The 15,321-nt window shown below is 41.3% G+C and overlaps 1 pseudogene; it reads right to left on the reverse strand.

Annotated features, from left to right (window-relative positions):
- Positions 1 to 617: 617 nt before the first annotated feature.
- Positions 618 to 12,496, reverse strand: LOC102479657 (leucine-rich PPR motif-containing protein, mitochondrial-like; annotated as a pseudogene).
- Between the last annotated feature and the right edge of the window lie 2,825 nt (positions 12,497 to 15,321).

The raw sequence follows: 15,321 nt of genomic DNA on the forward strand, positions 1-15,321 counted from the left end.
TAAGATGCATTTAAATTTTTAAAATTTTTTTTCAGATTATCAAGTTTATTATCATTTTTTTTATTGTTCCAAAACAGTTCAAATAAACAACTCTAACAAGCAAGTCTGAAATAAAGGGATAGCATTTTTAATGAAATAATAAAATAGAGCAGGCAAACTGAAGTGGGAGAACCCTGGAAAAGGATGACTTCGTACATGAGGACCCTGGTGTATAGATCTATGTTGTGGACAAACACCGAAATAGCCCACTGACTAAGGGCACACAGTCACTGTCAGCTGTTAACATATCACGTATTAAAAACAAAAGTACATATACAAATTCATTTCTCACTTATTTATTTTTCCTCTCAATTAATTTACAAAATAACACTTAGCCACAGAATCACATAGACATACAAAACAGCGTAATGGCAATGTTGCTGGACTCCCATGTAGCCGACCGTGGTTCAAGTCCCAGACCCAGTGGCTTAAACTCACACCGGGAGCATGTGTGAGGGAATTGCAGCGTGGTCATCCCCTCAGGGGGTGATTTTTCGCTTTTTGTCTCTCTGTCTCTGTCTCTCTGGTGAGTGCACGCGCCCTGTAGCAAAAACCTCTCAAAAACAAACAACAACAACAACAACAACAACAAAGTACTGCCTGCTTGTTTCACAAAGCATTTTCCCTTGCTTTCTTTAACTGCTTTGTATAAAATTCAAAGCTATCAGGGGGCTCAGTTCTTCAGCAAAACTGCATAATGCTTCATCTTTTTCACACATTTTCACATAGCACTTTAGCAGATGAACATCTCTGTCCAAGACACAGCTCTTCATGATGAAAATGTACGTGTCTTCCTTTTCAGTTAATTCAGGAATCAATTCTAATAAGGATTTTCAGAGTTGCTGCCTTTCTAGCTTCTAAGAACCCCTACCACAGAACACCAACAAAACTGGGGTTTGTTCAGCAATCGCATCACATCTCTGTAAGAGGGCATAGGCATCATCTGTCTTGCCTGAATCCACAACTGAAGAAATCAGTGACAAGTTTATAAACTGCAAACTGATTGCCGGTCTTTCTGCCATGACGCTCAACTTTTCCACTGCTAGTTTCAGCTGCTCCTCTATCATTTTTCTAAATAAGTATGCCAAGCCAAAGAATGGGAGTCCCATGGTTTGAGTCCCTGAAGTAAGCATATTTTCAGTGTTTTCTACTGCGACATCTACGTCATTGTTCTGAATCTGTGCCAAAGCAATGTTATTGATGAAAGCCGTAGTTGAAAGGCCAGTTGAGTCCTCAAGTCCATTTACCGTCTTCTGAATTGCTTCTTGGAGGCAAATGCCTGCTATCCTAGAAGGGATCTGCTCCAGATCCAAGGCTGTTTTCAGTGTGATTTGTGCCTCTTTCAAATAATCCTGCCTAACTTGCATTACGATGAGGAGGATGTTGGCAGCATCATTCGCTCATTGTGAAGCCTTTGCTGTGGGTCTCAGAGGCATCTTTCACATGCATTGCTTCTGTGAAACACCCCTTTGACAGAAGTAACACTATAAGGCTGATGTAAGCTGCAGTGTTAATTACACTGTTTTGCTTTTGTGCTTTTAGGAAAATGTTATATGCACCTTTGCTCTTCTTCAATTGGCATTCAATAGATCTTACTGGAAGTTAGTTTCTACAGGTGAGGGTGATGGAGAATTCAGAAAATGTTTTTTCATCTTCATACCACAACTCAGGTACATCAAATGGAACTTCCTGATTACTGTTTCTAAGAATTTCCACTAATGAGACCAGCAGTTGGGATAATGGCTATGTCGCTGGACTCCCATGTGGTAGGCTGTGGTTCGAGTCCTGGATCCAGTGGCTTAAACTCTCACCAAGCATGTGTGCATGCACACCTAAGATCCCGAGAGGAGAATGGAGGAGAAGGAACTGCGGTGTGGCCATCCCCCCGGGGGGTGATTTTTTGTTTTCTGTCTCTCTATCTCTCTCTATCTTTCTGGCGAAGGCAAGCACCCTATAGCAAAAACCTCCCCCCCCCAAAAAAATAAAGCATTTCTACTAATAATCTTTATGTCTTCTCATGAGGAATCATGTTTTCTTCTTGCATTTTACTTCAGGCAGCATCAGCTTTCTGCCAGTTGCCGTTTATTTTGTATAGTTTTAGTACATCTGGTCTCTATCACATTCAAGTAGCTTCTGAGTCAGCTCTACTAATTTTTCCAGAGTTTCAACCTGATTACTTGTGATACATCCATCGCAAAACCACTGAAGTCTGGTAGGTTGAGCTCTGATGTCGGGAGTCTCAATAATCTTGGTCTCTTTACAATTTCCTGTTTGTAGGAAGGCAAAGAAGAGATCGTAAAGCATCCTCTCTTCACCTTGGTCTTGGCTCACAAAGTCCATTGCTTTTTGAATGAGATCAGTCTCACCTTTCTCTATCAGTTTACACAAGACATCATGAATCCTTGGTAATATTTTATACTTTTCAAAGCGGTCAATGGTGATTTAAAGAGCAGTAGATAAGTCACCCTTTCCCAGGTATAGAATGACCAATGGGGAACTTAGGTTTGTGGATGACTTTGCTCACCCTAGAGTCAAGGTTAGCTTCATGCAACTGTGTTACTGTTTCAGTTTCAACTTTTAAAGCTGCTCCACTTAGGATGTGGAAAAAGGACACGACCGACCGCTGCATCTTTGATAAGAACATCCTTCTTTCATCTCCTTTAGAATATTAATAGCACCTCGGAGCTTGTTGTCCTTTCCCAACATTTTCACAAGGCTTATATACTTGGTGTCAAGGACAGCAGATGAATCCAGTCGGTTAAATTCTTGTTTCAAGTTCAATGCATCTTCTGCATTTTCATGTCGATGGTAGAAATTTATTAAAGTTGCATAGCTACCAAGAACCATGTTTGATTCATATTTTGCTTTCAATTCAAGGGCTCTTGCATATTCTCTTCAGAACACAACACTAATATGAGTTGCTTTAGGATATCTATAGGTTGATTTTCAGCTTTTAGCTTTTCAAGTTGTGACTCCAAATCAGATGATGTAAACTGCACAGTTTTTCAAGAATCCATCTTCGCTCTTTCAACCAACATATTAACATCCTTCATCAATTCGGGAACATGGTAGCTATCCAGCAAATTACGAATGCCTCTGTAGATACTCTCAGAAATTTTTACATTCATCTCCTTCAGCTGATGGAAATACTGTCTCAAACACTCCTCCTTGGCCTGTACCTCTGAGTCACTCACGCTGTCAATCAAGTTATAAAGAAAATAGCCAACAGCTTCCTTTGGTTCTGGAGGCTCTTGGTGATAATGTCCATCCTTGTCCAATAATTCTGTTATCTTGCTCCAAAGATTTATATCCATAGACCTCCTCAAGCTGGGAATTAAACTGCGTCTCAGAGTATTAAATGAGAAGGGCAATGTATTTGACTACAAAAATAACAAAATATAGTCTAAATTCCCATTTATTGCTTCACTTCTCAATTCAGCATAAGCAGATGTATTACTTTCAGGTGGACATCCATTTTCCTGCAAAATAGGCCTTACTGACTTCACACTATCAAAGGATGGAAACACATCATTCACATATGTGTCCTGATGAGAGTCTACTCCAATTTCATGCATCCCTTCGAGGACTTCAGTTATACCTTGAACATTTTTCTCCTTCCGATGTCCACTTAGCAATGGCCAGAAATATTGAGTTTTGACAGGAAAACCTTCTTCTTTCATTAGAGCTTTTGCCAAATCTTTTTTTTTTTTTGGGGGGGGGAGCTTCTAAAGCACAATGCAGTGTTAGCTGCAGAGGAGACGTGTGCATCCGGGCTTCCTGTCAGCTTCTCTGCAGGCGCATTCATAGTCACACAGTGTTGTAAAAAGAAACTGCCAAAGTCATTCAGATTGCCTTCCCTTGATACTGGACATGCTAATAAAATTTGCAATGCTGTAGCTTCCAATTTTTTAGTGGCAAAAAGCAAAATAAGATTCATTATATCTGGAATATATATTCTTTCATATATAATCTTTTACAAAATGTCTGAGACATACTGAGGATACCCAGATTTACTAAAGCTAAATACAATTTGCAACAAATCATGGTCCATAACATAAAGATCAGACTTTTCCACCTTCTCCAGAGTCTGTCTAACATGATCAATGTCAGGACCAGCATAATGGCATAATGGCTATGTTGCTGGACTCATGTGGTCTACCACAGTTCAAGTCCCAGACCCGGTGTCTTAAACTTACACTGGATGCGTGTGCATGGTGCCTAAGGGCCTGAGAGGAGAATGGAGGAGAAGGGATTGCGCTGTGGCCATCCCCCCTGGGGGGGTGATTTCTCACCTTCTGTCTCTCTGTCTCTCTCTGTCTTTCTGGCGAGCGCATGCACCCTATAGCAAAAACAAAGAGAGAGAAAACATGATCAAAGTCATCCTTGTCAGCATATGTATTCAATAACCGGGCTCAGTCTCGGCCTTTTTCATCACTTTGAGGATATTTTCTGCATTCTTTCATATCTTTGAGGATATTTTCTGCATGCTCTTGCCTGTCCTGTAACAAGGGCACTGAATACTGCTTCTGTGACTGGAAGATCCTTAGTTTTGATAAATCCAAGAATCTTGCTGGCACCTTCGCTATCTCCTACATTACAGTAAGCGGCAGTCTCTGGGATGTCACTCAATTTGGTTGAATGTTTGCTTCTTCCATTTTTGCCAAGATATCAGTTAATGAAAATTTATGATCATTTTGAAGATAGACTTTAAGTAAAGCAGTATAATGACTCTCATCATAAACAGTACCCAATTTCTGAAGTCTGTCCCATATCATATGAGCAAATTCTGTTCTCTCTTCAAGCTTTAGTTCAGGCAAAAGATAACCACAGCTACACAGCAAAAGCAAGGCTTGATTACCACCAGAGTTACCTGAGTGGCATGTATTATCAAAGACTTTGTGTAGAAGCATCTTTGGAATATGGTCAGTTCTTCGGAGAGAATTTTCTAGTCTCACTAGAGCCCAATCAAATTGACTGGCATTCCTTCTAGACACAGTGGTTGGGTCCTCTGGAAGATTATTCTTTTTCTCAGCAGCAATGGCATACAGCCTGGCTTGGCTCAATATCCCCCAGCAGGTCACTAGGTGGGCAGACTAGGAGCAGCCAGTGGCCTGCCCCAGCAGCCCAAGAGAAGGTGCAGGGAGAGCGGGAGGCACCGGGCTGCCCCAGCATGGAGCAATAGGGTCTCAAAGGGCTGCCATGGCTTATCACATTTAAATGTTTTTATAAGAACTAAGGACTTGGGAAAGAAGGTCAGGAAAATTGTTGTTATATATGTATTAAAAAGACATTAAAAATCATTTACAAAATGTTAACGTTCACGCAGGAGATTTTGCCTATTAGATATTAAAATATTCTGTGAAACTACAAGAAATTAAAGCAGTACAGTCTTGGTACAGGGACAGATGAACAAATCAACTGAATAGAAGATAGGAACAGACTCATTATACTATTACTACTGATAGATTGTAAGGACTCCCATCATAATGACACTAGTCAATGCCCGCTCAATGTCAGTGACTGACTTAAATCGCCTCCATGAATCATCACGGTGGCAGGATAGAGGCAGATTTGGCATTAAACCCAGACCTTTCTGACTTCAAAACCTATCCTCTTTATTAAAATATACTAGAGCCTCACATTGTGTAAGCAACACTTAAATTAATTACAGAGAGGGTATTGGAACAATTAGCTTGAAATATGATAAAAGGTCAAGTTAGATTACTCCCTCGCATTAAAATAATTTTATCTGGACTAAAATCTAAGATGAAAAAACAACAAAACAAAAAACTTTAATTACTGTATTAAATATGGAATGGTTTTATAATCTTAAAGAAGGAAATTCTTAGAATGACACCAAAGTCAGAAACCATAAAGGAAAACTGACCTATTTTGAGTACTTCTATGGAAGAAAAGACACTATGAGAAAGTTAGATGGAATGGTTCCATAGCCTAGTGGTTATGGGAGCTGGATCCCACATGGCTGGCCATGGTTTGGATCCCAGTGACTTGAAAAACACACCAGGCACATGTACATGCATGCCCCAAATCCCAACAGAATGGGGAGATGGAGGAAAAGGTATTGTGGCATGACCACATTCCACAGGGCAGAGGCAGGGGTGCTTCCCCACTCTGTGTCTCTCTGTCTCTCTCTGGCAAGTACACATGCTCTCTGGCAACTAAAAAAGAAAGAAAGTTAAATAAATTTAGGCAAGGACTTACGAAGTATATGAGAAACAAATCGGGACCAGCAGTTAGCGTAATGGCTATGTCGCTAGACTCCCATGTAGTCGACTGTGGTTCGAGTCCCATACCCAGCGGCTTAAACTCACGCTGGGCACATGTGCATGTGAGCCCAAGATCCCAAGAGGAGAATGGAGGAGAAGGGATTGTGGCGTGGCCATCTGCCCGGGGGGTGATTTCTCGCTTTCTGTCTCTCTGTCTCTCTCTGTCTTTCTGGCAAGCGCATACGCCCTATAGCAAAAACCTCTCCAAAAAAAGAAAAAAATAAAAGTATATGAGAAACAAATGGTTAATATCCTTAGTGATAAATTGTACTTACAAATAAATATGAAAATATATCAACATCCCAATCAAAAATCGAGAAAGGATATGAACTGATATTTCACAAAGAATGCAAGATAAATTGCTATATATTAAAATATGACCCTATTAATTTACTAGTATTAGAAAACACTCAGGGCTGGTGAGAATGTGTGTGTAGAAATAGGCATTTGGGGACCCATGGATGAAGTAATGGTTATGTCACTGGACTCCCACCTAATTGACCATGGTTCAAGTCCGGTCTCGGCAGCTTAAAATTCACACCGGGCGCATGTGCTTGCATGCCCAGGATCCCAGGAGGAGAATGGAGAACAAGGGATTGCGGCATGGACATCCCTCCTGGAGGGTGATTTTTCACTTTTTGTCTGTCTCTCTCTATCTCTTTGGAGAGCGCAAGCATCCTATAGCAAAAAATCTCTTTAAAAAAAGAAAAGAAATAGGCATTCTTATACACTGCTGATAGATACATTAATGAACACAAAGTTACATTTCCTTATCTACAAAATAAGGAGATGGATTAAGTAGTCTCTTTCAAGATTTAAAACAATAAGGGTCTATATTTCTCTGAGTTGTGCCAATGATGCTTAAGGGATGTAGCAATCAATAAAATATACATTTATAGAAATAAATTAAAATTGTTTCCTCTCCAGTGATTTAAATCCACTCGAGAATTTGTGTAATTCATATCAGGAATCTTATTGCATCCAACACAAATATAAATGCAAATTCGTACAGGAGTCTTTTGAAAGCTTATTGGAAAACGCATGTTATAATAAAACTGTCCACGGATTTCAAAACTTTTTTGCATCATACTTTAATTCCATTTTCTATGCACTTTTTAAAATCCCTTTATACATGGAAATTGTCTAGAGATTGACTTTACAGAGGAAACCAAGAAGTAGCAATAAACAGTGACAACACAGTGTGAGCGCCTGACCAGAGCTAAGAACAGGCTCTGGGAGTATCTCAGTATCTAAACCAGACGTGAGGACAGAGAGCCCCAGAAAGGTTCTAGGCAGCAATGCACACGAAGGCCAGGGCGCCCTGGGGAGATGGGGACCACAGGAGTAACTGGTGTTCTCTGAGACTGGAGAGAGGGGAGCTAGGAGTCCAGAGAGGAAAGATGGTTCTACACGTCATTTTAAGATGCCTGGATTTTTTTTCTTTCTCATAGTAACCATAAAGCACTGAAGAAATTTAAGTAGGGAAATGACTTAATTGGATTTGCTTCTGAGAAAAATCACTCTAGGAGATTCTCATCCTAGACTGTAGACTGAGATAGCCAGAAAAATTCCAGGTACAAAAACATGAAATGAGTAAAAGTTTTTAAAAACTAGTTTAAAGCTATAGTTTAAATTAAAAAAAAAAAAAAAAGAAGAGGAATTCCTAGATACCAAACGCAGAACTGGAAATTGGTATAGTAAGTGCCTGAACCTAGGTAACGCTCTGAAGAGTGGGAGATACCATCCTAATTCACGGTCTGAAATTGGACAATTTAACAAACCTCAGTGAGGTTGAGCCTGGGAGAAGAAAGGAGTTGGAGCTGAGGCTCCTTGAAGAGTTTCCCTTTGCAATTCTCATTCCTCTTCTCCTATTCAAGGACATCATTCCAGCAATGCTTTCCTCCCACATGTACATCATTAATTTCTTCTTACTGGATCATTCCTGGCAGCATACTAATATGCTGTTATCTTTCACATTTTAACTATCTTTTTTTTTTTTGACTTGCCAGTTATTACTCCATTTCTCAGTTCCTGTTTGCAATGAAAGTCCTCAAAATCTCCAATTTTCTTCTCTTATGAAGGTCACCAGTGAGCTTCTCCTTGTTAAACCCATGGCCCTCAGCTTCTATAATCTCTAGCACTTCTGGCATAGTTGATCATTCCTTTCATTGAGTATACTTATCTTACTTGGCTTTGAAATACCATATTCTCTTGGCTTTCTTCCTACTTCACTGGCCACTCCTTCTCAGATTCTCTTGTTAGTTCTTTTTTTTTTTAAGAATTATTTATTTAGGGACCAGCAGTTAGTGTAATGGCTATGTCACTGGACTCCCACATAGTCAACCATAGTTCGTGTCCCGGACCTGGTGGCTTAAATTCACGCCGGGTGCGTGTGCATGCATGCCCAAGATCCCGAGAGGAGAACGGAGGAGAAGGGATTGCGGCATGGCCATCCCCCCTGGGGGGTGATTTCTCGCTTTCTGTCTCACTGTCTCTCTCTGTCTGGCGAGCACACGCACCCTATAGCAAAAACCTCTCAAAAAACAAAAAAAAGAATTATTTATTTATCTAATTCCATTTGTTGTTGTTATTTTTAAAATTTGACCAGGCAGAGACAGAGAGGAGGAGAAACGGAAACTGAGAAAGCAAGCCGCCGGGTCTTAGACTCAAATCATAGTCAGCCATGTGGAAATCCAGCACCTTTAACCACCACACCACCTGCCAGCTCCCTCTTGTTAGTTCTTTTTCTATTCTTTTACTGTGGATCCTGAGCACTCCAGAGCTCAGTTCTCTTCTACTGAGCCATCGGAAGTCATGATGCATTTTTGCATAGGAAAACAGAAAAATGTGTCATGACTTTTCCAACGAACTAATAATTTCTATCTACACCCACATTGATGATCTCAGCCGGTCTTATGGCTTTAGATACCAAATGATAAGAAACAGTTTAAAAAACAGAAGCCAAGATGGTATTAGATGTGCAAGAAAGATCTGGATGCCATGAAGCATAAAGAAAGCACAAGTGGGCAGAGAGAGCCTTCAGATCATTATGATATCTATGACAAGAGAGGAGGAAGAGAGAAAGCTTGGGTAGGCAGAGTCTCAAACTGCAGGACAGTTTCAAGAAAGTCTAGCCCAGCTGCAGGAGGGTCCTTGAGCCAACTTCTCCATCAGAATTATTCCATGACTCGCAAGAATGGGTCTGCACTGGTACACAGCAGTGGTGTCATGGGCTAGAACAGCCCAGGGGAACTGAGTTCTCTGTGTGAACATGCTGTGGGTCTGGAGCGGCTATCAGTCAACCACACTTCCCATGACAGATATGAACAGGTCATTTCCATGGCTGCCACAAATTTGACTCTTATGCCACATAAATCTACTTCTCCATATGGTTTGTGTCTCCCCAGATTTCATACATTGAAATCCTAACCCCCAAGGTGACAGTATCAAGAGGAAGCTCTTTGGGAAATAATTAGGTCTTGAAGGTAGAGCCTTCATGAATGGAATTAGTGCCCTTACAAAAAGAGACCCCAGGGAGCTGGCCTTTCCACCGTGTGAGGATACAGTAAGGTACCTGGGTCCTTTGAAACTTCATGGGAAATTATGATAAAACTGTCCATGGATTTCAAAACTTGTTGCATCAGGCAAATTCATACTTTAATTCCATTTTCTATACACTTTTTAAAAATCAATGATCCAGGAAACGACTCTCACCAGACACTGGTAATGCTAGCGCCTTGATCTCGGACGTCCTGTACTCTAGAACTATGAGAAATACTTCTGTTGTTCATAAGCCACCCGATTTATTATTTTGTTATGTTGTTATATATATACTTTGGTATTTTGTTATAACAGCCTGAACAGACTAAGCCACTGGTGGTATATTGCAAACTTAATTTCTGAGGCTCTTGGTCATCACATCCTCCTGTGGCTGGGGGCTGTTGCATGTGTTTGTTCAGTTACAACATGGCCAGGGAGGACAAGGGAATCCAGACAGCCACGTCCAGGAATCATGTGCATCCTGACCGCAGGCCCACTTCAACACAAGCTGTAATAGATGACCAAGTACACCTCTCACAGATCCATCCACTGGGAAGATTTTTGCTCCCCACTGTATTTCAAGGCCACTCCTATAGCTATAATACATTGTTGTTGGGTTTTTTGGGTTTTGGTGAGGTTTTTTTTAGATATTTTTGCTATAGGGTGTGTGCGCTTGCCAGAAAGACAGAGAGAGACAGACAGAAAGCGAGAAATCACTCCCCAGGGGGGATGGCCAAGCTGCAATCCCTTCTCTTCCGTTCTCCTCTCGGGATCTTGGGCATGCATGCACACACGTCCGGCATGAGTATGGGCCTCGAACCCCGGTCAACTATGTGAGAGTCCAGCGACATAGTCATGATACTAACTGCTGGTCCCATATAATACATTGTTACACTACAACATTGCACAACGTACCAAGACAACTCCCCTGTAATCTAAGCTTGATATACTGCCTCTTCCTTCATACGGCCATATACATAAGCGGAGGCAGGGGCACTGGTACAACTGTGGGCAACATGGGCAGCCTGAATTATCTGCTCATGCAGATTGCTTGTGCTCTCTGGTCTTTTTCAGCTTTGATGACAGATGTACCATTTCCATTTTATAACAAACCACTACTGGGCTCATCTGTCTTTAAGATTTGGTGGGTTTGATGACAAAAGGTTTGGGCAATTTTGTTCACTGATGCAATTCAGATGCTTAGAGGAGTACCTGAAATATAACAGGAGCTGAATAAATCCTTGTTGAAGAAATTAAAAAAAAAAAAAAAAACCAGAAATTAATGTAATATCAAAGAAAAATTAAAAGATTTCCTTAAGGATTTTGAAAAATCTTAAGAGGAGAATGGAGAAGGGATTGTGGTGTGACTATCTCCCCATTCCCCATAAGAGTGATTTCTCTCTCTTTCTCTCTTTCTCCAAAAAGCACAAATGCCCTTTTACCAGGACTAGTTTGGCATGAACACGTTTCTCTGAGTGGGGAAGGCCGTGGGTTAGAAATAGACGCAATAACAAACACACAAAGACACACAAGTACAGGAAAGCCAGGATCCAGTGGGCCCAGCTTCTCTGACGGAGAAGTTGCGATCACAACCAGCCTCAGGTTTAGTCTTTTAAGGGACAGAAAATGAGGGAAGGGGACAAATGGGATTTAAAAGGAATGAGGAAGAAGGAAGGGGAATGCAAAGAGAATAAGGGAGGAGAAATTGGAATACAAAGCCAGTTGTTTTTGGATGTAAATTGTCTGAAGATGTGAAAATGACTGGCGCCATGTAATTTCTCCGATCTTTTTTGAGGGGACAATTTGATAAATGTATGTGACTTCCTTTAGCCCCATATTGGGCAGTGTTGGTGTATTAAGTATCAACAACAACAGGAAGACAGCCATTGACAACAGGCAGATACCGCTTTTGTATGTAGTTGCTTCTCAATAGCCCTGCTAGAGAAGCTTATGGAAGCCCGTTGTTTGTATGTGTCTACAGGCCACATGTTTTAATCACATGTTTTCAGACTGGCTGCTCTCCACACCCTATAGCAAACTAAGGGAAAAACAACAACAAAATAACAAGAGTCAGGAATGGGTTCACAAGCCTATAGTTCCAGCTATGAGGTTGAAACAAGAGGTCTGTAGCACAAGTCTCTGTCTTTAAAAAATAAAACAAGGAATACAGTACAAATAAGCCACATTTGGGAATCAAAAGTGAGACAGACATGTATATATGATCATTTTGTAAATTTATAAATTTATTTTCATCATCACTATTGCTACCACTCTGGTCAAAAACACCCTTCCTGAATCTTTAATTGTTGTTCCCTATATCCCATCTGCCCTCACCCCTAGTCTATTTTCTAGAGGGCAATCAGTATGATCTCTCTTTTTTTAACTTTGTTTCAGGCTAATTTTAGACTTAGAGAAAAGTTGCAAAAATAGAAGGGTTCCTGTATTTCCTTTATTCAGCTTCTCTTAATCTCTAATGTAACCATAATAGAATTCTCAAAAGCAGGAAATTAACATCAGAACAATACCATAACTAAAATGAAGACTGCAAGGTCTGGGGGAAGGGAAGAGGAACATGGCAGAAATATTCCCACCGGCAGGAACTTGTCTGTTTTCCGCATCTGGCCCGCCATCACCAATGGACTTTCCCGCCCTTCAGCATTTGGCGTGCCGGCCAAAGTTGAACAGAAACAGTGAACTTCCTTGGCCAGACAAGGACCCCTGGTGACCGCCTGTTGGACAACGGCCCTTTAAGAACGAGCAGCACCCTCCCTGGATGTGACTCTGGCTATTATATTCCCGCCATGTTTCTTCGGCCTCTGACCAGACCCAGGCCAAGGGACCTCACCCGAGAGCGCAGAATAAATTATGCTGGTTTTATTAAACCCCAAAACCTGACTCTGGTATTTTCGCCTTTGCCGCCCCTGACTTCGCCACCACTCCCAAATCAAACCTAACGAAGACCTTATTCAAATCTCACCCTTGTGACATTAATGTTATTTTTCTGTCTAAGATTTAATCCAGGCACCCCATTGCATTTAGTTACTTTTTCTCAGTCTCCTCTAATGCAGGACAGCTCCTTAGTCTCTCCTAGACTTTTATGACCTTGACACTATGAAGAGTACTGAACTGTTAAAGAAGTAAATCATAACACATTCAAAGGCAGAGAGAAAGAGGGGGAAAAAACAGTTAAGAACAATTTTATTTCAATAAATTTGGAAAATTTGGACTCATGAACAATTCCTAGAAAAATAAAACTAATCAGGGTGGATTGAAGGAGAAACCTTAAATAGGCCTAGAGCTAGTAAATAAATTAATAAGCTAAAATATAAGTACACATTAGCTATGGTCAGTTTTATAGATGAGTTCTAGCAAATCTTTAAAAATCATATCATCTCTGGGACCAGCAGTTAGCATAATGGCTATGTTGCTGGATTCCCATGTAATCGACCACAGTTTGAGTCCCGGACCCGGTGGCTTAAACTCACGCCAGGTGCATGTGCATGCGTGCCCAAGATCCCAAGAGTAGAAAGAAATCACCCCCCACCCCAGGGGGCCACGCCGCAATCCCTTCTCCTCCGTTCTCCTCTCGGGATCTTGGGCACGCACGCACATGCACCCAGCGTGAGTTTTAAGCCACCACGTCCAGGACATGAACCATGGTTGACTACATGGGAGTCCAGTGACATAGCCATTACACTAACTGCTGCTCCCTCATCTCAATCTTTTACAAGCTATTCCAATGATAAAAAAGGACAACCCCTCCATCTTCCATTATGAAGAGAATATATACTTGATACTAAACCTATACCAAGTCAGTATGAAGAAAAAAAAATGTAGAGCAGTTTCCTTGAATAGCAGGATTCCTGTCACTATACACAGGTAAGAAGATACAGTGATCTCAAGATATTTAAGAAAAACATTTGATAAAAGATGACACGTATTTATGACTTTCTAAAAATGTCTCTTAGCAAACTAGAAGTATATGGGAAGTTCATTACTTTGCTAAAGGACATCAGCCAAAAACGTAGAGCAAACATTACACTTCAGGATGAATCATTACAAACAAGTACTTTAGAGAAGGCTCAGTGACCTTTGTGAAAGGAATAGTTGTAGATAGAAAGAAGCCAAGTTTTACTCATCAAACAATGGGAGAATATCCTCGAGGGGATTTCAGAGATCTTAAAGCAAGCTAGGACACCCTCTCTGCCCCTGCAAACACATACACACCCATGGCAGGATTTCCAGAGTGGTACCCATATAACCTCAGCATTTGTTGCCCTGTATTCCCCAAATTCCAGCGCAGCATTCCTTGGCCACCCAGCTGTGGCTCCAGTGGGCACAGGTGCAGCTTGACCCAGTGCCCTGGAAGGTACAGCACTAAACTTTAGCAGTATCCACGCAGTGCTAATTCTACAGGTGTGCAGAATGTAAGGGCTGTGAGGCCATAGTAGTCTCTACCTAGGTTTTAAAGAATGCTTCAGAAAGGCTGGGCCCAGAAAAAGATCTGCCTGCTGCAGAGGTAGAGCCACTCCAGAGTCCCTACTAGGGCAATGCCTAGTGAAGCCATGGCAGCAGGGTAGACAGCAAGACTCCAAAGCTGTAGGACCACCAGCGCGCATCACTAACCTGAGGGAGCTGTAGGCACAAGACTCCAACTTGAGAGAGCTAAAACATGGGATGAGCCCAGCAAAGTCATGTGTGCAGGGTTGCCTGAAGCTTTGGGGGCCTACCTCCCACTCCAGTGGGCCCAGAATAAGGAACGTGGAGTCAAAAAAATTATTTTCCATCTTTAAGACTAAATGTTATTTTTTTTCTATTGGGCTTTGGATTCATTTTCTTCTTTCTATTGCTCCCTTTTGCAGTGGGAATATCTACGCCAGTCCCACCATTGTATTTCAGAAGCTCACAGTTTGTTAATTTCACAGATTCTCATCTGAGGAGAAATTTGCCTCCAGATGAATTATGCCTTGAGTATCATACATCTCTCTCTCTCTTTATTTTTTTTTGGAGAATTTTTTTTCTTATTAGGCGCGTGCGCTCGCCAGAAAGACAGAGAGAGACAGAGAGATAGAAAGCAAGAAATCACCCCCCAGAGGGGATGGCCACGCCGCAATCCCTTCTCCTCCATTCTCCTCTTGGGATCTTGGGCACACATGCACACGCGCCTGGCATGAATTCAAGCCGCCAGGTGCGAGACTTGAACCACGGTCGACTACATGAGAGTCCAGCGACATAGCCATTATGCTAACTGTTGGTCCCACATCCATATGTCTTCAAGAGACTCTAGACTTTGGGCTTGGGGGTTGGTGCTGAAGGAGTTAAGACTCTGGGACTGTTAGAATGAAATAAATATAAATATATATTTATATATATATAAATATATATAATAAATATATTATTCATGTGAGAAGCATATGAATATTAAGTACTAAAGGTGGAATGTGGCCTCCTAAAG

Source organism: Tupaia chinensis, unplaced genomic scaffold (genome assembly GCF_000334495.1).
Source record: "Tupaia chinensis unplaced genomic scaffold, TupChi_1.0 Scaffold000688_1, whole genome shotgun sequence".
Lineage (NCBI taxonomy): Eukaryota > Metazoa > Chordata > Mammalia > Scandentia > Tupaiidae > Tupaia > Tupaia belangeri.